General features: G+C 45.9%; 1 pseudogene; it reads left to right on the top strand.

Moving 5' to 3' along the window:
• The first annotated feature begins 761 nt into the window (after positions 1–761).
• On the top strand, positions 762–23,220 carry LOC106577400 (protein transport protein Sec31A-like; annotated as a pseudogene).
• Positions 23,221–23,837: the final 617 nt, after the last annotated feature.

The raw sequence follows: 23,837 nt of genomic DNA, 5'->3' as shown, positions 1-23,837 counted from the left end.
CTCTGTGAAGTGCGCAATAACTCAATTCCCCTGTGCGCCCCTTTTAAACAACGCGATTGTTTTTTACTACTTTTGCAAAGGGCAAAGTCTGCAAAACTTAGGCCACTCTTTTCACAACATATTTTAGTTTTGGGAACAGAAAACTGTATTGAGATCAAACGTTTTATCGATAAGAAAATGTGTAGAATATCGGCTAAAATCCATCTGGTTCCATCGTATCCCGCTGCCCACCATCGGGCTTCCTCTCACTACCATATATTGTACAATCCAGGTGTGCAAAACTCTTACAGATTTACCCAGAAAGACTCACAGCTGTAATCACTTCCAAAGGTGATTCTAACTTGTATTGACTCAGGGATGTTTAGACTTATGTAAAGGAGATATCTGTATTTTTTATTTTCAATACATTTGCAAAAATGTCTAAAACATGTTTTCATTATGGGTATTGTGTGTAAAAAAAAAAATATATTTTTTTTTAAAATCAATTTTCAATTCAGGCTGTAACACAAAATGTGGACTAAATCAAGCGGTATGAATACTTTCTGAAGGCACTGTACGTTTGTTTGGCTGGCTGAAGCTAGTTGCAACATTGTTCATCAGGAAATTACAATTTGTAGTTATAGATGTAATACTGTTTTGAAAAAACGAAAACTATGTATTCAGTACTTTCATCAACCAAGCCCAGTACGGATACTACTGACATATGGAGAGGCGAGACAATCTTTGCTGGACTGAAAACATTGCAAAACACAGCTACAGGTCAAACCAAGTTACTGACTGCTGTGATATTTGATACCATGTCGGCCACCGTAGAGGAGGATAAACATATCAATGATTACGTTGGGAGTGCCCGGTAGTTTTCTACATAATTTGTTCCTAGAAAGATTGATAATCATCAATCCCGAAGTAAGTATTTTATATTTTTATATACATATATGGGGGTACTAACAATATAGTGTTAGAATACATTTATTCTAGCTTGCTAGATTTATAAGCTGAACGACACGTCTGCATGATTTAGCTGTCAAGCTAGCCGTAGTAGCTCTAGCAGAAGCCAATGACACGTATCGGTAACTAGCCTAGCTAGCTACCGTTAGCTAACTAAACTGGTTGAACCAGGGATGGTTTATAGCTAATAGTTCAACCAACATTACCTATCAAGCTAACATTATATATATATATATACACATTACGGTGAAGAAAAGCCGTTATCAGTCTGTATTACTAACCAAATGATGGATGTTAGCTAGCTCATCGTTTTTTCATTACACAGCAGCTATCCATCTACGCTATCTAACGGTACGCTCGCTTCTCGTGTTGTTGATTCATGAGACGTGATTGAAATTGATTCTTCTAACGTTAGTGAATTATGTTTCAGCTTATTAACCATCCCTACACGTTACGTAGCTAACGTTAGCTAGCTACTGTAACGCCCTACAATATTTTGTTTTGATTATTCAGAAACGTTGAACGTTTGACAGTTAGCTGTAGGTGAGTTATTAGTGTTTAGAAATTGGCTAGCCCCATATGACACCCATTACTGCCCAATGCAATGCGCGTACCTTGGCTTTATTCCTTACGTCTTGCAACGGAAACTTTGCACCGTTTAAGAAGTCAACTGAGAGAGACCTACCTGAATTTTTCCGATAGAAACTCTCGTTTTCGTTGCAAAACTTTTTCAGTTTGGAGGAAACGTTTTGCAACAGAATTTGCGTTATGAATACACTCCAGGGTATAACGTCAGGGGTGTGTTCAATATGACAAAACTTTGTTTAACATAGCCAAAAACATTTCAAAATGTTTTTGCCTATTTTCAACGTTTTAGTCAATGGAAACGGTGCTGAAGAGAAGAACGGTGTGATTATGGTGACACAGAGGGCTATTATGTATGGTGGGCTGCACAATATTGTGCGATTAGCTACAAATGGTCACACTGGTAATTTATGTATCTCAGTGTGTCACACCCATATTGATCAGGGTACACCCACCAAACAGGAGCAAACACCTCAAAAGCTGTTGAAGAATGGTGCACACCGTTTGGTGCATACCATTGCTACACAATGTAGCAAACGTTGAACCGAACTGAATGCACCCCAGTATTGAAACGTCATTAAAAGTGCTTGTTTTCCATTATTTAGGACTTTGATAGAGGCATCCTAGCCCAATAGAGGAAGATGAGGCTGAAAGAGATCCAGAGGACAGCTCATCCAGCATGGAGTCCTGCCCCCCACCACCCTATCTGCCTGGCTTTAGGTAGGGCACAAATGTTACCTGTATCAGGCCTGTCCATACCTGTCCTGCACTAACCCTAACCCTTTTACCTAACCTAAGGTAGGGTAGAACTGTTTTGTGTATCAGGACTGTCATGCACTTATACAGTAGCTAGTTCCAGATGTTTAGGCATTCTTGCCAGATGCCTTCCAGATCTGTTTATGCTATCTAGCCAACTTGGCACGTGTGCATAAACAGATTTGGGCTTCTAAAATCAGAGCAGGCTTCTAAAATCAGGAGTGATGTAACCAATGATAACAGGCTTCACTTTTAATTCTGAATAACATACTCTTGAGTTCTTGTGATTTATTAGATTTCTTTCTTGGTCTGTTTTTGTTGACGAACAGGCACGTCAGCTCAGCAGCTGGATGCGTCATTCAACACCACTGCCGCCTTGGAAATATTCCAGGTGGATTTTGCCGATCCTTCCCTGGACATGAAGCTCAAGGGGTCCCTACCTACTTCTAACAGGTAAGCAACAAAATGAGCTGCTAACCCAATACATTACCAGTTATCAAGTTAATATATTATTGTATCAATGCATATGATTCAACCTATAACATTTGATTTGATATCTGTGCCCTAGGCTGCATAGTCTGGTGTGGGTAAACTTTGGAGCAGGAGAAGACGGTTTGGGAGGGAGACTGATTGGAGGCAGTGATAATGGCATGGTAACAGTGTATAGCCCAGAAGCCATTGTAACATCAGGGGCAGAGGCAATAATAGGACAGTCTGACAAACACACTGGGCCTGTCAGAGCACTAGACTTCAACCCCTTTAAGGTAAATAATGGTAGCAGCCTGTCAAGTCTTTGGCCCATTTCTCACTTGTAGTTTGGCATGCAATTTAAAATGGCTACTAAATGACATTAAATTAAGCTTTTAATACGAACACTTAAAGGATATGTTCAATCCAATGTTCTGTACAGTATTATATTCCCCACATATATTTTTTTCTCATTTGAATGTACTCTCTCTCAGAGTAATCTGTTGGCGTCAGGGGGCAAACGATTCAGAGATCTATATCTGGGATCTGAACAATTTCAGCAATCCAATGACACCCGGGACAAAGTCACAGGTAAATGTGTCTGGGGAAGTTTGTCCCGTTCTCTTCTATTTCCATTCAACTTCTTGTCTAAATCAAAATGGTGGATATTCCAGGTGAATTAAATCCCTGGAATGAGTCTTAATTTCATTTTGAACAGTTTTCTCCATGTTTCCCCTCTTTGTAGCTTTGTGAGGTAAGAGTGAAAGCCAGTGTGTGTGTGTGGTTGTTGTCTGGTGTGTGGTGGCTTTAACATGTGTGGGCTGGTGGGAATGTTAAATAACCTAACACTTCCCTTTATCCAGATATTACTGAAGTCTCAAAGAAATAGACTGTGACGATAGTCTTCCACAGTGTGGCAGTGTTGGGAATTTTGGCTTTGCTTTTTGATGCGTAATAACACTTTTTTTGTTAATTTCTAAAATGTGTGCGGTGACATTCTCCAATCCATAATTCCTCGAGGAATATCTATATTTGTAACAGTGCTGTTCCTTCTCTCCCCATCCACCTAGCCTCCTGAAGATATCAGTGTAGTGTCGTGGAACAGGCAGGTCCAACACATCCTGGCCTCTGCAAACCCCAGTGGGAAAGCAGTGGTCTGGGACCTGAGGAAGAACGAGCCCATCATCAAGATTAGTGACCACAGCAACCGGGTGAGTACAGTAGATTGGTGACCACAGCAACCGGGCGGGTACAGTAGATTGGTGACCACAGCAACCGGGCGGGTACAGTAGATTGGTGACCACAGCAACCGGGCGGGTACAGTAGTCTGTCCTGAGGAACCACTGGGAGTCTGGACTGTATCATGTTAGCTCCCCTCTCATACTGACTCTAGTCTGGACTGTATCATGTTAGCTCCCCTCTCATACTGACTCTAGTCTGGACTGTATCATGTTAGCTCCCCTCTCATACTGACTCTAGTCTGGACTGTATCATGTTAGCTCCCATCTCATACTGACTCTAGTCTGGACTGTATCATGTTAGCTCCCCTCTCATACTGACTCTAGTCTGGACTGTATCACCACTTATGCTGTACAGAAGTTAACACAATACACGGCATGTAGAAATGTTGAAAGGCTGTTGTGTTGTAAATGCACTGTTCAGGGACGCTCTGGTCTGATGTGTTGTAGACGCTCTGGTCTGATGTGTTGTAGACGCTCTGGTCTGATGTGTTGTAGACGCTCTGGTCTGATGTGTTGTAGACGCTCTGGTCTGATGTGTTGTAGACGCTCTGGTCTGATGTGTTGTAGACGCTCTGGTCTGATGTGTTGTGTTGTAGACGCTCTGGTCTGATGTGTTGTGTTGTAGACGCTCTGGTCTGATGTGTTGTGTTGTAGACGCTCTGGTCTGGTGTTGTAGATGCACTGTTCAGGGATGCTCTGGTCTGATGTTGTGTAGTGTTGTAGATGCACTGTTCAGGGATGCTCTGGTCTGATGTTGTAGATGCTCTGTTCAGGGATGCTCTGGTCTGATGTTGTGTGGTGTTGTAGATGCTCTGTTCAGGGATGCTCTGGTCTGATGTTGTGTAGTGTTGTAGATGCACTGTTCAGGGATGCTCTGGTCTGATGTTGTAGATGCTCTGTTCAGGGATGCTCTGGTCTGATGTTGTGTGGTGTTGTAGATGCTCTGTTCAGGGATGCTCTGGTCTGATGTTGTGTGGTGTTGTAGATGCTCTGTTCAGGGATGCTCTGGTCTGATGTTGTGTGGTGTTGTAGATGCTCTGTTCAGGGATGCTCTGGTCTGATGTTGTGTGGTGTTGTAGATGCTCTGTTCAGGGATGCTCTGGTCTGATGTTGTGTGGTGTTGTAGATGCTCTGTTCAGGGGATGCTCTGGTCTGATGTTGTGTGGTGTTGTAGATGCACTGTTCAGGGATGCTCTGGCACCCTGAGGTGGCCACACAGTTGGTCCTGGCCTCAGAAGATGACCGCATGCCAGTCATTCAGATGTGGGACCTGCGCTTTGCCACGTCCCCTCTCAAAGTCCTGGAGAACCACACAAGGTGAGCCTTCGGGACATCGTGCCACACATTGCTTTAAATTGAATTGTTATGTATGATGGTGATGATATGGTCTCTTATTTACATTTACGTAATTTAGCAGACGCTCTTATCCAGAGCGACTTACAAATTGGTGCATTCACCTTATGATATGGCAGGTGCAGCTAAATACTTCGTTTCTACCTCCAACAGTGCAGTAATATCTAACAATAGTAATCCACATAATACATTTTTTTTTTATACGTTGGTGATGTGCTACTTTAATTGTCTGTATGTTGTTTGTTGTGTTTTTATTGGTGTTGTATGTATTAAGTGGTTCAATCACATTTCCTTTTTAGGGATTAATAAAGTAGAATTAGTTATTCTAGCTCGGTGGCTGTTGTGTTTCATAGTTGAAGTTAAAAGAGAAAGCCTTGACTGTCGGTGATGATGGCTTGATGTTTTTCCTCCTCAGGGGACTTCTGTCCATAGCGTGGAGCCAAGCAGACCCAGAGCTGTTGCTCAGTAGTGCTAAAGACAACAGGATTCTCTGCTGGAACCCCAACACTGGAGAGGTACCTGCTTTTCTGCTCTGTTCTAAAGGTCTCATCACATCATGTGGTGTATATGGCCTCCATCACAAGGCCCCCGCCATCTTTCCCTGCCCAGGTCTTCTTCAGATGCCTCTGTTGTCTAGGTGATCTGTCTCTACAATGTCGTGGTGATCCAATCTCTCTCCCCATCTCTCTAGGTGATATATGAATTACCAACCACCAACCAGTGGTGCTTTGACATCCAGTGGTGTCCCAGGAACCCAGCGCTGCTGTCGGCGGCCTCGTTTGACGGGTGGATCAGTGTTTACAGCGTGATGGGAGGAAGCCTGGAGGCCCAGCAGCAGAGCAGGGCTGATCAGGTAGAGAGCCTCTATCTGTGGCCATGTCTATTTACTGTCTAAAGGAAACCACACACAATCCAGTGTTGCCACTGGAAGTCACTCTGGATAAGAGTGTCTGCTAAATGCTAAAACATCAAAGGCTCCCTATTTCCTATGGAGTGCACTAGTTTTGACCAGGGGCCAAAAGTAGTGCACTATTTCTGGAATAGATGTGATTTGATTGTTGTAACATTTTGGCGTAGTCAGGTGTCTAGCCTAGCATTGAATGTGGTTGCTACTGCTACTATAATGGTAGGGTATGGTTGTAGACCTCATTAAAGACCTCTGCTCATTTCTCTTATCTTATATTTAGATTGGAATGCAGTCTTTGTGTGGTACTTTCCCACAGATCTCCTCGTCCTTTGACACCATGGATCCGTTTGGGACAGGCCAGGTGCTGCCCCCTCTGCAAGTTCCTCAACCCACCCCTCAGACCACCCTCGTCGCTCCGCTGAAGAAGCCCCCCAAGTGGGTTCGTAGGCCCGTAGGAGCCTCATTTGCTGTAAGTGCAATGTACTTGACCGTTTTAAATTTTTTTATATACATTTTTTGTATTGCAGAAGGTAAATAACATAAGTAAATGCCTATTGTGAGGAACCCCAATATGTTTAAGCAGTAAGGCATGACAACCTGTGGATTATGGTGGAAACACACGGTTAAAGTCTATTCTTAGGCATGACAACCTGTGGATTATGGTGGAAACACACGGTTAAAGTCTATTCTTAGGCATGACAACCTGTGGATTATGGTGGAAACACACGGTTAAAGTATATTCTTAGGCATGACAACCTGTGGATTATGGTGGAAACACACGGTTAAAGTATATTCTTAGGCATGACAACCTGTGGATTATGGTGGAAACACACGGTTAAAGTGTATTCTTAGGCATGACGTAAAGTGTTACTCTTCAGTCACGCTCTACTTATAAAGGGACGAAACGTGCTTATGACAAGTCTTACAATGTATTGTAACTGCATCATAGTAATGGTACATTTTCCTCCCATCCTCTTCTCCTTGTAGTTTGGTGGGAAGCTGATCACCTTTGAGAGTCCTAAGGCTCCAGTCCAGAGCCCACAGGCCGTCCCTCTCCCCAGGCAGGTGTTTGTGAGCCAAGTCACCACGGAAACAGAGCTCCTCCAACGTTCCAGAGAGCTGCAGGCTGCTCTGCAATCTGGATCCTTGTCAGACTACTGCCAGGCCAAGATCCACAAGGCCCCCACAGACTCTGAACAGGACATATGGAGGTTTCTCCTGGTAGGTGTTATGACACTGCACAGTGGCATCAAAGGTTCATGTTAAAGGAATAATGGACAATTTTGGCAATTAAGCAACTTTTCTACATACCACAGGGTCAAACAATGTAACATTATAGAGACAGTGTGACATTCTGGCATTTAATCCCTTTTTCTACTCACCCAGATCTCATGGATACCATTTTTGCCTCTGCATGCAGTTTTGAAGGTAGTTTCATGAGCCATTGCTAACTAGCGTTAGCACAATGACAGGAAGTCTCCTGGAACTGTTAGCATGCTAAAATGGTATCTATGAGTTCATCTGACCCTCATTAAGTAGAAAAGTTGCTTAATTGCCAAAATGTAAAGAAGTCCAGTTATCTGTGACATCTGTGGTCCTGTCGGTCCTTCAGACTGAACCGTAGCAGAACTCACAGAACACCTCATGGAGATGACACATTTCCATGAACAGTAGAATTCTCTGTACAATGTATTTGGATAGAAAGACACTCAGGAGCCAAGACCGATATATGATGAACACAAGTTCTGCAAGGGTTGTTTAGGTTTCCAATGTTGACCACCTCCTGATGTTTGCAGGTCAACTTCGAAGATGAAGCCCGGGTCAAATTCCTGAGACTTTTGGGTTTCAGCAAAGAGGATTTAGAGAGAAAGATATCCACCTGCTTGGGGAAGAACCTGCAGCCTAACGGACATGGAGTGGATGCCAACGATCTGGCTGAGAAGATACAGCTTCTCTCTACTCAGGTCAGTCCAGGAACATAGCTCTACATAGCCCATTCTCTTTTATAGTAGTCCTGATTGTAGTCTGCATATCTTCCACCGTCCTATAGAGGGCAGTGACGAGTATCAGAAGTGATATGTGGTCTCTTTTTCATAACAACATGAATCCTGTCACCTTTTATATCATCACCAGTTGTCCTCGTTTTGTTTCCAGAGGTCAGAAGAATCCGGGGATGCGGTCGACTCCACCAAGACTCCGGGTTCATCCTCCCCCTCTGACTTTTTCAGTCAGATCCCAGCACAACCACAGGACAAGGAGAAGATCAGCTTCCAAATCCCTGTCTCAGCAGGTACTGCTTGTCTTCTGTTCAGTATCACAGCAGTTGGACGTGACTTCAGCTCTCTCTTCCTGTGAAATCTAAACAGTACGGACTGGTTTCCCGGACACATAACAAAAAGCATGTTCAATGTAAAACCTTTTTTAGTCCAGCATTAGGCTTAATATGAATCTGTTGTCCTGGTAACTGGCCCTTTGTATGACTGTAACTCTCCGTATCTCATTCATTTGCTTTATGCCTCTGTTGTCGCAGATGCAGATGGTCTGATCAGCCAGGCTCTGCTGGTGGGAAACTTTGAGGGAGCGGTGGATCTGTGTCTGAATGACGGGCGTTACGCTGAGGCCATCCTGCTGGCTATCAGTGGAGGACAGGAGCTACTGCAGAAGACCCAGCAGACATACCTGGACAAGCAGAGGAACAGCATCTCTATGGTAAGACGGCGAACATACCTGGAACAGCATCTCTATGGTAAGACGGCGAACATACCTGGACCAGCAGAGGAACAGCATCTCTATGGTAAGACTGAGAACATACCTGGACCAGCAGAGGAACAGCATCTCTATGGTAAGACTGAGAACATACCTGGACCAGCAGAGGAACAGCATCTCTATGGTAAGACGGGGGACATACCTGGACCAGCAGAGGAACAGCATCTCTATGGTAAGACGGGGGACATACCTGGACCAGCAGAGGAACAGCATCTCTATGGTAAGACTGAGAACATACCTGCACCAGCAGAGGAACAGCATCTCTATGGTAAGACAGAGAACATACCTGGACCAGCAGAGGAACAGCATCTCTATGGTAAGACAGAGAACATACCTGGACCAGCAGAGGAACAGCATCTCTATGGTAAGACGGAGAACATACCTGGACCAGCAGAGGAACAGCATCTCTATGGTAAGACGGGGGACATACCTGGACCAGCAGAGGAACAGCATCTCTATGGTAAGACGGGGGACATACCTGGACCAGCAGAGGAACAGCATCTCTATGGTAAGACTGAGAACATACCTGGACCAGCAGAGGAACAGCATCTCTATGGTAAGACGGGGGACATACCTGGACCAGCAGAGGAACAGCATCTCTATGGTAAGACGGGGGACATACCTGGACCAGCAGAGGAACAGCATCTCTATGGTAAGACGGGGGGACATACCTGGACCAGCAGAGGAACAGCATCTCTATGGTAAGACGGCGCACATACCTGGACCAGCAGAGGAACAGCATCTCTATGGTAAGACGGAGAACATACCTGGACCAGCAGAGGAACAGCATCTCTATGGTAAGACGGAGAACATACCTGGACCAGCAGAGGAACAGCATCTCTATGGTAAGACGGGGGACATACCTGGACCAGCAGAGGAACAGCATCTCTATGGTAAGACTGAGAACATACCTGGACCAGCAGAGGAACAGCATCTCTATGGTAAGACAGAGAACATACCTGGACCAGCAGAGGAACAGCATCTCTATGGTAAGACAGAGAACATACCTGGACCAGCAGAGGAACAGCATCTCTATGGTAAGACGGAGAACATACCTGGACCAGCAGAGGAACAGCATCTCTATGGTAAGACGGGGGACATACCTGGACCAGCAGAGGAACAGCATCTCTATGGTAAGACGGGGGACATACCTGGACCAGCAGAGGAACAGCATCTCTATGGTAAGACTGAGAACATACCTGGACCAGCAGAGGAACAGCATCTCTATGGTAAGACGGAGAACATACCTGGACCAGCAGAGGAACAGCATCTCTATGGTAAGACGGGGGACATACCTGGACCAGCAGAGGAACAGCATCTCTATGGTAAGACGGGGAACTTTTGAACCGGGGCCAATTTGGGACTTACCCTCATGACTATTTGATTTATATTATATTTGTATGACTTGATTACTAGCTAGCAAAGTTCATTTAGTTCAGAATATAGTTATTTTATATCAACAGTGCAAAATAATCAGATTTACTGAGTCAACATGAATAAATACAACATGGTTAAGTCTACTATCTACCGTCCTCAGCTGATCTCATCCGTGGTGACCCAGAACTGGGGAGACATCGTGCAGAGCTGTGACTTGGATAACTGGAAGGAGGCTCTCGCTGCTCTCCTAACCTACGCTCACCCCAAAGAGTTTGCTCATCTGTGTGGTAAGAACACCAAGATGGTGAGGATTATAACAAAGGAGTCAGGAAACCCCGACTTGCTTTTACCTTGAGTTCAGCACTTATTTCTGCAGTCACTAGAAATCTATTTCACAAGAGAGACCTGATTGTACCTGATGGTCTCTTCTACTTCCTGTTCCTAACACCTCCCTCCCTTTCTCCTGGTAGGACTATAACTGATCTCTATGCTATGTAGCTCTTCTACTTCCTGTTCCTAACCCTCCCTCCCTTTCTCCTGGTTGGACTATAACTGATCTCTATGCTGTGTAGACTATCTGGAGGGTGAGAGGACAGAGCAACGCTGTCTGCAGGCATCTCTGTTACATCTTCTATCTAACCTCTCCTACTCTCTCTCCCTCTCTTCCCTTGCTCTCCCTCCCTCTCCTGGTACTGTAGAGACCCTGGGGTCGCGTCTGAGGGGTGAGAGGACAGAGAAACGCTGTCTGCAGGCATGTCTCTGTTACATTTGCTCTGGGAACATTGAGAAACTAGTGGAATGCTGGGCCCTGCAGAGGGACTGCTCATCTCCCTGGTTTTAGAGGTAACAAATAGTTTTTTATCTATATATTTATCATTAGTTTAACCATGGAAGTCACTTTTCCAAGTGAACCCTAGTGTTATGATGATATGATAACTGGCCACAGATAGAATCTGTAATGACATCGTAGGAACCAGGTAGTAACAATATGTAATCTGTGTGATTGACCGCCAGGACCTGGTAGAGAAGATGATGGTTCTGCGTAAGTCTGTGGAGCGTCTGAGGAACAGCGAGGTGGCTGTACAGAGTCCCATCCTGGCTGACAAGCTGACTCGCTATGCTGGTCTCCTAGCTTCACAAGGCAGCCTGGCTACAGCCCTGTCCTACCTGCCAGACACCTCAGACCAGGTAAACACAACCTCCACTACTCTTCAGATACCTTATCAACTAGGAAATATTTAAAGATCTCATCATGCTTCAAAGACACCTTGTTTTCTCTCTCCTGGATTGTGTTCAGACCTGCATTTAATATGGAAGTTGTGCTTCATTGATCTTGCCTGGTGTCAGGGAACTAATGATGTAGTCCAGAAAGGGTATTTCCCACCATCTGGTACTCCAGAGGGGTGTACTGCAATCAGGATCACTGAGTTTGCCTGCTTACTTTGATAAACAACCAGAAATTACTCCAGATTTTCTGGGTCGTTAACAAAGCTAAACGTCCCTGTGTTCTTGTCTGTTGAGTTAATAAAACCATGCCCATTTCAAGGTTATCAAAAAATATAATAATAATAATATTTCATAATATTTAGGCAAGTTAGCTGGCTAACTCCCTGGTTTATAGTTTAGCCCTCAGGCAGGCTGAAGCATCAAACTGTTTGAAATAGTTCAAGTACGATTCTAACTGCTGTGGTTTTGTTCTGTGGTGTTTGTCTTCCTGCAGGCTTGCATCATGATGATGAGAGACCGGCTGTTCCACGCCCAGGGAGAGGGAGGAGCAGCATGGGGTCAACAGCCCCCACCGTTCCCTTACAACATAGTCAGGGTGACGGGGGGCGACCCTGACCCCGCTCGGGCCCCTGCTGTCCCCGCCCAAGCAAAACCACCAGCACAGACAACACAGACACCGGTATTTAGGAATTAATGCATTTTATTTGACACTTTTGCCTCAGCCATGAGAATGCAACAATACACACATAAAAATGATTGAGGATTCTAAAACACAAAGTAAACAGATGTATTTCCATTGATTTCTACATTGATGAATCTAACTTGAGGTGTCCATGACATCATAGCAGTTGCTAGAGTAGATGTTATGAAACATCAGCTTTGGTATATTGTTATGTTCTCATGTATGTTTCTGTGGCTGCATTCCATTCTACTTTTGAAGTAGTCCACTATAAAGGGAATAGGGTGCCGTTTCGGACGCAGGCTGTGTATAAATGATGTTTCTCTCCAGGGGCCCTACCAGCCTCCTCTTCCTGTGATGCCAGTGGTTGGCCAGCCTCCTCTTCCTGTGATGCCGGTGGTTGGCCAGCCTCCTCTTCCTGTGATGCCGGTGGTTGGCCAGCCTCCTATGACCACAGTCTTCACTCCTCAAGCTGTTACTCACTCCAGAGGACCTCCTCCTCCTTCGTATGGTGGTCTGCCACCCTCCTCCCATGCTCCTCCACCTAGTGGGCTGCCACGCACAGGGCTACGGCCAGCCTACCCTCAACATCCTGCCACTGCCCCAGGTAGGCACTCACCCTCAGTCCAGGGCCGTGTTCAGCAGGTGTTGTCTGGAACTGATCCTGTGCGTAGTATGCTTACTGACTTTATCTTACTATTTTTCTATCCTGTGTTTTTGTTCTACCTTGTAATTTGTAGTGCTGTATTGATTGCTGCGTTGTTGGGTTTGGAGCTTGTAAGAAAGGCATTTCACTGTACTTGTGTATGTGACATTAAAACTTAAACATGTTTGTTCTACATAATATATTTCTATGTGAGCGTAATATACAAGCTGTGCCCTGCTGAACCAGGTAGTACTCTGTCACCTCCCAGACACTATTCCAGATTGCTCTTGATGTAACATGTCTGTCTCCTGTCTGCTCAGGGTTCTCTCCAATCCAGCCATTCCAGCCACAACAGCAGCCCATGTCTGCAGGACTAGGTGGCCCCGGCCTCTCTGCCTTCCCTCCAGGACCTACTATGCCAGGCTCCAGCCTGTCTGGACACCCCCTGCCTCCCTTCTCTGCCCCTGGCAGCCTCGCCACCATGCCCAGCCCAAGGCTACCTCCGTCAGGCTTCACCCCCACCTCGCTCCCTTCAGGCCCCATGCCACCCAGCTACCAGCAGCCTGGGGCCCCTGTCGGCATGTACCCACCAGGGGGTCTCACCTTCACAGCCAGGGCCCACCTGCAGGTCCCCCCTCTGGTCCGTATTCACCCCTGGGACCCGGGTACCCACAAGGAGGTCCTGGAGCCCCGGCCGTCAAGTCCTTCTCTGCTCCGTCGGTGGCTCCTCCTCCTACAGGTACTGACCATTATGCAATTGATGTGCTGCGTCCCAAATGCCATCCTATGCATGATATAGTGCACTTCTGTTGACCGGGGCTCGTACGGTTAGTAGGACCCTACTGTTGACCGGGGGCTCGTACGGTCAGCAGGACCCCTACTGTTGACCGGGGCTCGTACGGTCAGCAGGACCCTACTGTTGACCGGGGCTCGTATGGTCAGCAGGACCCTACTGTTGACCGGGGCTCGTACGGTCAGCAGGACCCTACTGTTGTTGACCGGGGCTCGTACGCTCAGCAGGACCCTACTGTTGTTGACCGGGACTCGTACGGTTAGCAGGACCCTACTGTTGACCGGGGCTCGTACGCTCAGCAGGACCCTACTGTTGACCGGGCTCGTACGCTCAGCAGGACCCTACTGTTGACCGGGGCTCGTACGCTCAGCAGGACCCTACTGTTGACCGGGGGCTCGTACGCTCAGCAGGACCCTACTGTTGTTGACCGGGGCTCGTACGGGTCAGCAGGACCCTACTGTTGTTGACCGGGCTCGTACGGTCAGCAGGACCCTACTGTTGTTGACCGGGCCTCGTACGGTCAGCAGGACCCTACTGTTGTTGACCGGGGCTCGTACGCTCAGCAGGACCCTACTGTTGTTGACCGGGGCTCGTACGCTCAGCAGGACCCTACTGTTGTTGACCGGGGCTCGTACGCTCAGCAGGACCCTACTGTTGTTGACCGGGCTCGTACGGTCAGCAGGACCCTACTGTTGTTGACCGGGGCTCGTACGGTCAGCAGGACCCTACTGTTGACCGGGGCTCGTACGGTCAGCAGGACCCTACTGTTGACCGGGGCTCGTACGCTCAGCAGGACCCTACTGTTGTTGACCGGGCTCGTACGCTCAGCAGGACCCTACTGTTGTTGACCGGGGCTCGTACGCTCAGCAGGACCCTACTGTTGTTGACCGGGGCTCGTACGCTCAGCAGGACCCTACTGTTGTTGACCGGGCTCGTACGCTCAGCAGGACCCTACTGTTGTTGACCGGGGCTCGTACGGTCAGCAGGACCCTACTGTTGTTGACCGGGCTCGCACGGTCAGCAGGACCCTACTGTTGACCGGGGCTCGTACGGTCAGCAGGACCCTACTGTTGTTGACCGGGGCTCGTACGCTCAGCAGGACCCTACTGTTGTTGACCGGGACTCGTGACGGTTAGCAGGACCCTACTGTTGACCGGGCTCGTACGCTCAGCAGGACCCTACTGTTGACCGGGGCTCGTACGCTCAGCAGGACCCTACTGTTGTTGACCGGGCTCGTACGGTCAGCAGGACCCTACTGTTGTTGACCGGGGCTCGTACGGTCAGCAGGACCCTACTGTTGACCGGGGCTCGTACGGTCAGCAGGACCCTACTGTTGACCGGGGCTCGTCGCTCAGCAGGACCCTACTGTTGTTGACCGGGGCTCGTACGCTCAGCAGGACCCTACTGTTGTTGACCGGGCTCGTACGCTCAGCAGGACCCTACTGTTGTTGACCGGGGCTCGTACGCTCAGCAGGACCCTACTGTTGTTGACCGGGCTCGTACGGTCAGCAGGACCCTACTGTTGTTGACCGGGGCTCGTACGCTCAGCAGGACCCTACTGTTGTTGACCGGGGCTCGTACGGTCAGCAGGACCCTACTGTTGTTGACCGGGGCTCGTACGGTCAGCAGGACCCTACTGTTGTTGACCGGGGCTCGTACGGTCAGCAGGACCCTACTGTTGACCGGGGCTCGTACGCTCAGCAGGACCCTACTGTTGTTGACCGGGGCTCGTACGCTCAGCAGGACCCTACTGTTGTTGACCGGGCTCGTACGCTCAGCAGGACCCTACTGTTGTTGACCGGGCTCGCACGCTCAGCAGGACCCTACTGTTGTTGACCGGGGCTCGTACGGTCAGCAGGACCCTACTGTTGTTGACCGGGGCTCGTACGGTCAGCAGGACCCTACTGTTGACCCGGGGCTCGTACGGTTAGCAGGACCCTACTGTTGACCGGGCTTCGTACGCTCAGCAGGACCCTACTGTTGACCGGGGCTCGTACGCTCAGCAGGACCCTACTGTTGACCGGGCTCGTACGCTCAGCAGGACGCTATAAAGAGAATGGGGTGTCATTTGGGACACAGGCATGGCCTGTAACACCACTGTTTATCTGTTGTGATAGTCATCTTTAATCATATCTTTATTCATAACTCATTTATGCTTAAAGAAGGAATGGTAGATTCTTGTTTGACACTTGTCTCTTTTATAAATACTAAATCATATGTAGTGAGATTTGAGAAGTGAATAAAGTAATGTTAATTTATAAATGCTTTTGATTGAGCTGTCCCCCTTGTTTAACTTTCAGGGTACTTCCCTTGGCTGAGTACTCCCCTTGTTGACGATGATGAAGGTGACAGTGAGAGTGACAGACAGAGATAGGTTTGGATATGGTGGGATAAGACTGTTAATTCAGACAGGGATAGGTTTGGATATGGTGGGATAAGACTGTTAATTCAGACAGGGATAGGTTTGGATATGGTGGGATAAGACTGTTAATTCAGACAGGGATAGGTTTGGATATGGTGGGATAAGACTGTGTTAATTCAGACAGGGATAGGTTTGGATATGGTGGGATAAGACTGTGTTAATGCAGACAGGGATAGGTTTGGATATGGTGGGATAAGACTGTGTTAATGCAGACAGGGATAGGTTTGGATATGGTGGGATAAGACTGTGTTAATGCAGACAGGGATAGGTTTGGATATGGTGGGATAAGACTGTGTTAATGCAGACAGGGATAGGTTTGGATATGGTGGGATAAGACTGTGTTAATTCAGACAGGGATAGGTTTGGATATGGTGGGATAAGACTGTGTTAATGCAGACAGGGATAGGTTTGGATATGGTGGGATAAGACTGTGTTAATGCAGACAGGGATAGGTTTGGATATGGTGGGATAAGACTGTGTTAATTCAGACAGGGATAGGTTTGGATATGGTGGGATAAGACTGTGTTAATGCAGACGGGTAGGTTTAGATATGGTGGGATAAGACTGTGTTAATGCAGACAGGGATAGGTTTGGATATGGTGGGATAAGACTGTTAATTCAGACGGGGATAGGTTTGGATATGGTGGGATAAGACTGTGAATGCAGACATGTAGAAAGGTGTTTGCTCGTGCCGTCACATGATTTTACAGGAACGTGTTGAGCTGGTCTTTGTTATAAATCAATCATTGTAACGATGTAGTGAAATAATCCATGCGAAATCACTGTTGTTGGAGATTTTACTAATTTAATACCAAAGTATCTGTTTTAAATGTATGATATTTGAGTACTAAAAATGTCTATTTACCAAAGTTTTAGGCTATGCCAAGTAGTGAAGATAATGCAACAACAATAATGTGTTATTATTGTCAGTCAGTGTGTCCAATCTAACTGCACTGTGATGCTGCCTGGCCGTGGCCTGCAGTCTGTTGAAGTGACCTGCTGCCTGGCCGTGGCCTGCTGCCTGGCCGTGGCCTGCTGTCTGTTGAAGTGACCTGCTGCCTGGCCGTGGCCTGCTGTCTGTTGAAGTGACCTGTTTGTTGCTACTCCAGTGGAAATACCTTTTTGTTTATCAGAGTTGAAAGTGATTTTTAAGACTAATTTAACCTCCTAAGAGTTTGAGAAATAACCCTGCTCAACTTAATGTGACTCCAGGTGTCTAGGCTCTTGGCTTTGGCTGGATTCTTAAAAAGCCACCAGTGTCCTGTGGCTGACTATTCATCTTTCACTATCTACAGGACAAGATGGCTGGAATGACCCACCAGCAGTACGAGGGGGTCCCAGGAAGAAAAAGGTATCTGCTCTGGATAAATGACCTTCATACCGGATTCCCCATCCTCTCTGATAACATGGACTAGCTCAGACTGGAGAAATGTGGACCACTTCCAATTTGTCCAACCCAGTCCAGGGCCAGTAGACCATCTTGATAATGTTAATAGCTACAATCTTAGTTCTATGTAAACCAGTATTCAGTGAATATACAGTTGAAGTCGGAAGTTTACATACACTTTAGCCAAATACCTTTAAACTCAGTTTTTCACAATTCCTGACATTTAATCCTAGTAAAAATGTCCTGTCTTAGATCAGTTAGGATCACCACTTTATTTCAAGAATGTGAAATGTCAGAATAATAGTAGAGTGATTTATTTCAGCTTTTATTTCTTTCATCACATTCCCAGTGGGTCAGAAGTTTACATACACTCAATTAGTATTTGGTAGCATTGCCTTTAAATTGTTTAACTTGGGTCAAACATTTCGGGTAGCCTTCCACAAGCTTCCCACAATAAGTTGGGTGAATTTTGGCCCATTCCTCCTGACAGAGCTGGTGTAACTGAGTCAGGTTTTTAGGCCTCCTTGCTCGCATGCTTTTTCAGTTCTGCCCACAAATGTTCTATAGGTTTGAGGTCAGGGCTTTGCGATGGCCACTCCAATACCTTGACTTTGTTGTCCTTAAGCCATTTTGCCACAACTTTGGAAGCATGCTTGGGTTCATTGTCCATTTGGAAGACCCATTTGCAACCAAGCTTTAACTTCCTAACTGATGTCTTGAGATGTTGCTTCAATATAGCCATGTAATTTTCCTCCCCTCATGATGCCATCTATTTTGTGAAGTGCACCAGTCCCTCCTGCAGCAAAGCGCCCCCACAACATGATGCTGCCACCCCCGTGCTTCACGGTTGGGATGGTGTTCTTCGGCTTGCAAGCCTCCCCCTTTTATCTCCTAACATAACGATGGTCATTATGGCCAAACAGTTCTATTTTAGTTTCATCAGACCAGAGGACATTTCTCCAAAAAAGTATGATCTTTGGCCCCATGTGCAGTTGCAAACCGTAGTCTGGCTTTTTTATGGCGGTTTTGGAGCAGTGGCTTCTTCCTTGCTGAGTGGCCTTTCAGGTTATGTCGATATAGGACTCGTTTTAATGTGGATATAGATACTTTTGTACCTGTTTCCTCCAGCATCTTCACAAGGTCCCTTGCTGTTGTTCTGGGATTGATTTGTACTTTTAGCACCAAAGTACGTTCATCTCTAGGAGACAGAACGCGTCTCCTTCCTGAGCGGTATGACGGCTGCGTGGTCCCATGGTGTTTATACTTGCGTACTATTGTTTGTACAGATGAACGTGGTACCTTCAAGCGTTTGTAAATTGCTTCCAAGGATGGGCCAGACTTGTGGAGGTCTCCAATTTTTATCTGAGGTCTTGGCTGATTACTTTTGATTTCCCCACGATGTCAAGCAAAGAGGCACTGAGTTTGAAGGTAGGCCTTGAAATACATCCAACGGTACACCTCCAATTGACTCAAATGATGTCAATTGGCCTATCAGAAGCTTCTAAAGCCATGACATCATTTTCTGGAATTTTCCATGCTGTTTAAAGGCCCAGTCAACTTAGTGTATGTAAACTTCTGACCCACTGGAATTGTGATACAGTGAATTATAAGTGAAATAATCTGTCTGTAAACAATTGTTGTTAAAATTCCTTGTGTCATGCTCAAAGTAGATGTCCTAACCGACTTGCCAAAACCTATACTTTGTTCACAATACATTTGTGGAGTGGTTGAAAAACAAGTTTTAATGACTCCAACCTAAGTGTATGTAAACTTCCGACTTCAACTGTATGTTCTCCAGATGTTGTAGACTGTCTTTGGTATTTCAGTACTTTCACATGTTTAAACATGCATTAAGATCTTAGCTGTATGTTAACCAGTATAAGGTGAGGGTTTTATGTCTGTAATAAACCTGCTGGTGTGTGAATCTGTGTTCTGTCTGTGTCTCAGGTTGTCCCAGACAACTACACCCCTCCTGCTCCCATCACCGCCCCTGTTATGGGGGGTTACCCCATGGAGGACCATCATCAGCCCCAAGGACAGCAGGGCCACGACCCCAGCCGTACGCAGCAGTTCCCCCCAGGGGCCCCTCAGGAGCCCAGTGTACAGGTCAGCGGCAACCTTGTCTCAAGCCCTTCTGTGTTTCTCCATGCGCAGTTCTGGAGCCAGAATACAGTGGGATTTCTGGTAGCATGAGACTAGTGCGAACCTAACCAGGTACATTTACTTTCTTATTAAAGGCCTGGCAGGCTGACCTCTAACCCCTAAGGTCAGGCTGCCATTTACTTTCTTATATAAGGCCTGCCAGGCCGACCTCTAACCCCTAAAGTCAGGCTGCTAGTTACTTATAGGTAGGCAGATCTCTAAGTCCTGTGTGTCCCTTCAGCTCCTCCAGGCGCTGCCAGCTGAGAGGGTGGAGCAGAGAGAGATCCCTGCAGAGCACATGGTCCTCAAGCAGACCTTCGACAGCCTGGTTCAACGCTGCCAGCTAGCCGCACAAGACCCAGTAAGTCTTTACACAGGACGGTAGTATCAGCTCTTGTGTTTCAAAAGACAGAATTTCTACCCATATATCTGCATAAGACACACAGAGCCATTCTAAAGGTGCTGCTGTTCGAGTCTGACATTTTAATATTCTATATATTTTTTTTCTCTCAGCAAACAAAAAGAAAACTTGACGATGCATCGAAACGCCTTGGGTACCTGTATGACAAGCTGAGAGAGCAAACGGTGAGAACATGTAGCAGATACTCTACCACAGGGCCCAGCCTCACAGTTCAGAAACACAGTTCACAGTTCTGCTGTTTCAAAACAAATCTGCTTTTTAAACCATTTCACCTGCGTTTTATATTGAAAGTCAGCTATACTTTCCCTTCACAGAAAATACATCAGTGCAACACATTCAGGCAGAAAATAACTTCATTTTCATCAGATGACAACAGAAGTGGAACGCCATTTGGCAGGCAGCCACACCAGTAAATGAGTTTACAATTAAAAAGCACTATCTTTTTTTGCAAAAACGATGCATGGCCATCATATTTCTGTTCAGCGTAGAAAGAATGTAGCCAGCTACATTTCCCAATGTTTTGCTTGAAGTTAATCTTGTATTTTACCAGAGAAAAGTTGGCTACACGGGAAACGGGGAAAAGCAGCTCCACATCAGTCAGCGCTATCTGCTGATAGAATGCCATACCTGAAGTCTCATCCGAGCGGAGAAGTGCAACTGAAGCACAAAATTAGTCTGATGCCGAGCAGAAATTACAATAAGAAGCATTTTAGATTTGCTGTACAAAACGCAGCAAGATATTTCTTATTTGTTTAAAAAAAAATAATAATGCGTGAAAATCATAGAATTCTGCATTAACGCGACCCCTGTACCATGATGTCAGTTAGTTCTCATTCTAACCCTGTCAAGTTACTCCACTACATAACAGGCCATGTCAAGTTACTCCACTACATAACAGACCCTGTCAAGTTACTCCACTACATAACAGACCCTGTCAAGTTACTCCAATACATAACAGGCCATGTCAAGTTACTCCACTACATAACAGGCCATGTCAAGTTACTCCACTACATAACAGGCCATGTCAAGTTACTCCACTACATAACAGGCCATGTCAAGTTACTCCACTACATAACAGGCCATGTCAAGTTACTCCACTACATAACAGGCCCTGTCAAGTTACTCCACTACATAACAGGCCCTGTCCAGTTACTCCACTACATAACAGGCCCTGTCCAGTTACTCCACTACATAACAGACCCTGTCAAGTTACTCCACTACATAACAGGCCATGTCAAGTTACTCCACTACATAACAGGCCCTGTCAAGTTACTCCACTACATAACAGGCCCTGTCAAGTTACTCCACTACATAACAGGCCCAGTCGTGGTGCTCCACTACATAACAGGCCCAGTCGTGGTGCTCCACTACATAACAGGCCCAGTCGTGGTGCTCCACTACATAACAGGCCCAGTCGTGGTGCTCCACTACATAACAGGCCCAGTCGTGGTGCACCACTACATAACAGATTGTAAAGGAAATGTGTACATGCCTATAGTAACTTAAATTCTCCCCTCATCCTGTAGCTGTCTAACAACATCCTGGGTGGTTTACATGAGATCAGCCGCTGTGTGGCGGGCAAGAACTACCAGCGTGGCCTGGAGGTCCACACTGCTGTGGTCACCAGCAGCAACTTCAGCGAGATCCAAGCCTTCATGCCCATCCTCAAAGTGGTCATGACCATCGCCAACAAGCTGGGCGTCTGACCACTGATCCCACACCAAGGCTAGCTTCTAGAATAAACCGTGTTTCCTATAATGCTCTACTTCTGACCAGACCCTATGGGCTCTTTACAGGCCCTGTGGGATCTGAGGGCCCCGAGGGCCCCATGATCTATTAGGGCTCTATGAGGGCCCCCGAGGGCTCTTGTCAAAAGTAGTGCCCTATATAAGGGAGTAGAGTGCCATTTGGAACACTCAAAAAACACACCAAGATAAAACAGCCTTCAGTGTTATCATATGGATGGATCACAATGTTATAGATTAGATATTTATTTCTTTTTCAGCTGTTGAAATGTGCTTTGATCAAAGACATGATTGCAGATGTGTGGTTTTCGCTTGACTAAAGCCGACTCATTGAAAGGTTTCTGACTTGGCTGATGATGAGAGGTGTTCTCCTCTCTGAGAAGACGAGTTATTGCTACTGTGGTGGTTATCAACAGCAAAACATCCAATATTATTAAAGAAGTTGTGTCCTTCAGCTTTTTGATGGGAAGATACCTGATGTTAAATATGTAAGGGGTGGGGGTTACTGATGTGGGATGATGTTGAGAGCTGAGGATTTAAATGTCATATGTTTGAGAGTGGAGAAGGATACACAATGTCTCTGAACAATGTGGGCTTGGATTCTTTGGCTGTCAGTAGTTATAAACACGGTAACACATCCAACTAAGGGAAGACTTTGGAGAGCGAGGTTGTTTTGTCCACCTTCCTACCTCATCTTTCCTTAACAAAACCACACAACGTCCAGCTGATTTTAGAATAGTTAGGAAGAGTGATTGAGTTATATACACTTTTGTAATACATACTGTACCACAGCGCAGATATTGTTACTTTTTCACTGACATGCCAGTGTGTTCTACACGCCAGTGTGTTCTACACACCAGTGTGTTCTACACGCCAGTGTGTTCTACACGCCAGTGTGCCATCTCTTAGTTTGTTACGTTTTCAGGCCAAAGCACTGCAACAACTAGCTCTGATCCAGGGTGTTACGTGCAGCTTGTTGACTCAGAGCTGTGTCAGCACCTGCACATTACGCCCTGGTCCAGAGCGATGCAACAAAATAATGTAATTTGATGATTCTTGTGGAGTTGCTGGATTTTTACAGTCAGTCCGCGTTAGTCACTATAGAGCGGCCCGCTGCTGTCAGCTAGCTTGTGTGATTGAGATACTGTATGAGAACGGTGTGTGTCCTGGTTGTTGGCTTTGCCCCCTGTTTATAGTGTGCTGGCTTCTGTTGTGTATAAACTGTAATAACCACACCACTGTAAACAGCTTTGGTGTGGTTACACTTGACATTTCATTCTGATTGAAGAACGTGGCAGTTATCGACTGAAATATGATTTATGGCAAAGAAACCCATGAATAAATCTCTTGAAATATTTTTGTGAATTGCAAGTGGTGCGTAAGCTACACTCCCCCTATTTATTTGTTGTTGACGATTCCCCTGTTTAATAAGGAATTAGTATTTCCCCATTTTTAATAATGAACTAGTAATTCCCTGTGTTTAATAAGGAATTAGTATTTCCCCCTGTTTAAGAAGGAATTAGTATTTCCCCATTTTTAATAATGAACTAGTAATTCCCTGTGTTTAATAAGGAACTAGTAATTCCCTGTGTTTAAGGAATTAGTATTTCCACCTGTTTAAGAAGGAATTAGTATTTCCCCATTTTTAATAATGAACTAGTAATTCCCTGTGTTTAATAAGGAATTAGTATTTCCCCCTGTTTAATAAGGAATTAGTATTTCCCCCTGTTTAATAATGAATTAGTATTTCCCCATTTTTAATAATGAACTAGTAATTCCCTGTGTTTAATAAGGAATTAGTAATTCCCCCTGTTTAATAAGGAATTAGTATTTCCCCCTGTTTAATAAGGAATTAGTATTTCCCCCTGTTTAATAAGGAATTAGTAATTCCCCCTGTTTAATAAGGAATTAGTAATTCCCCCTGTTTAATAAGGAATTAGTATTTCCCCCTGTTTAATAAGGAATTAGTATTTC

The sequence above is a fragment of the Salmo salar genome, unplaced genomic scaffold (genome assembly GCF_905237065.1).
Source record: "Salmo salar unplaced genomic scaffold, Ssal_v3.1, whole genome shotgun sequence".
Taxonomy (NCBI): domain Eukaryota; kingdom Metazoa; phylum Chordata; class Actinopteri; order Salmoniformes; family Salmonidae; genus Salmo; species Salmo salar.
The sequence above is the reverse complement of the archived record's forward strand: the minus strand, read 5'-3'. Positions and strand labels throughout refer to the sequence as shown.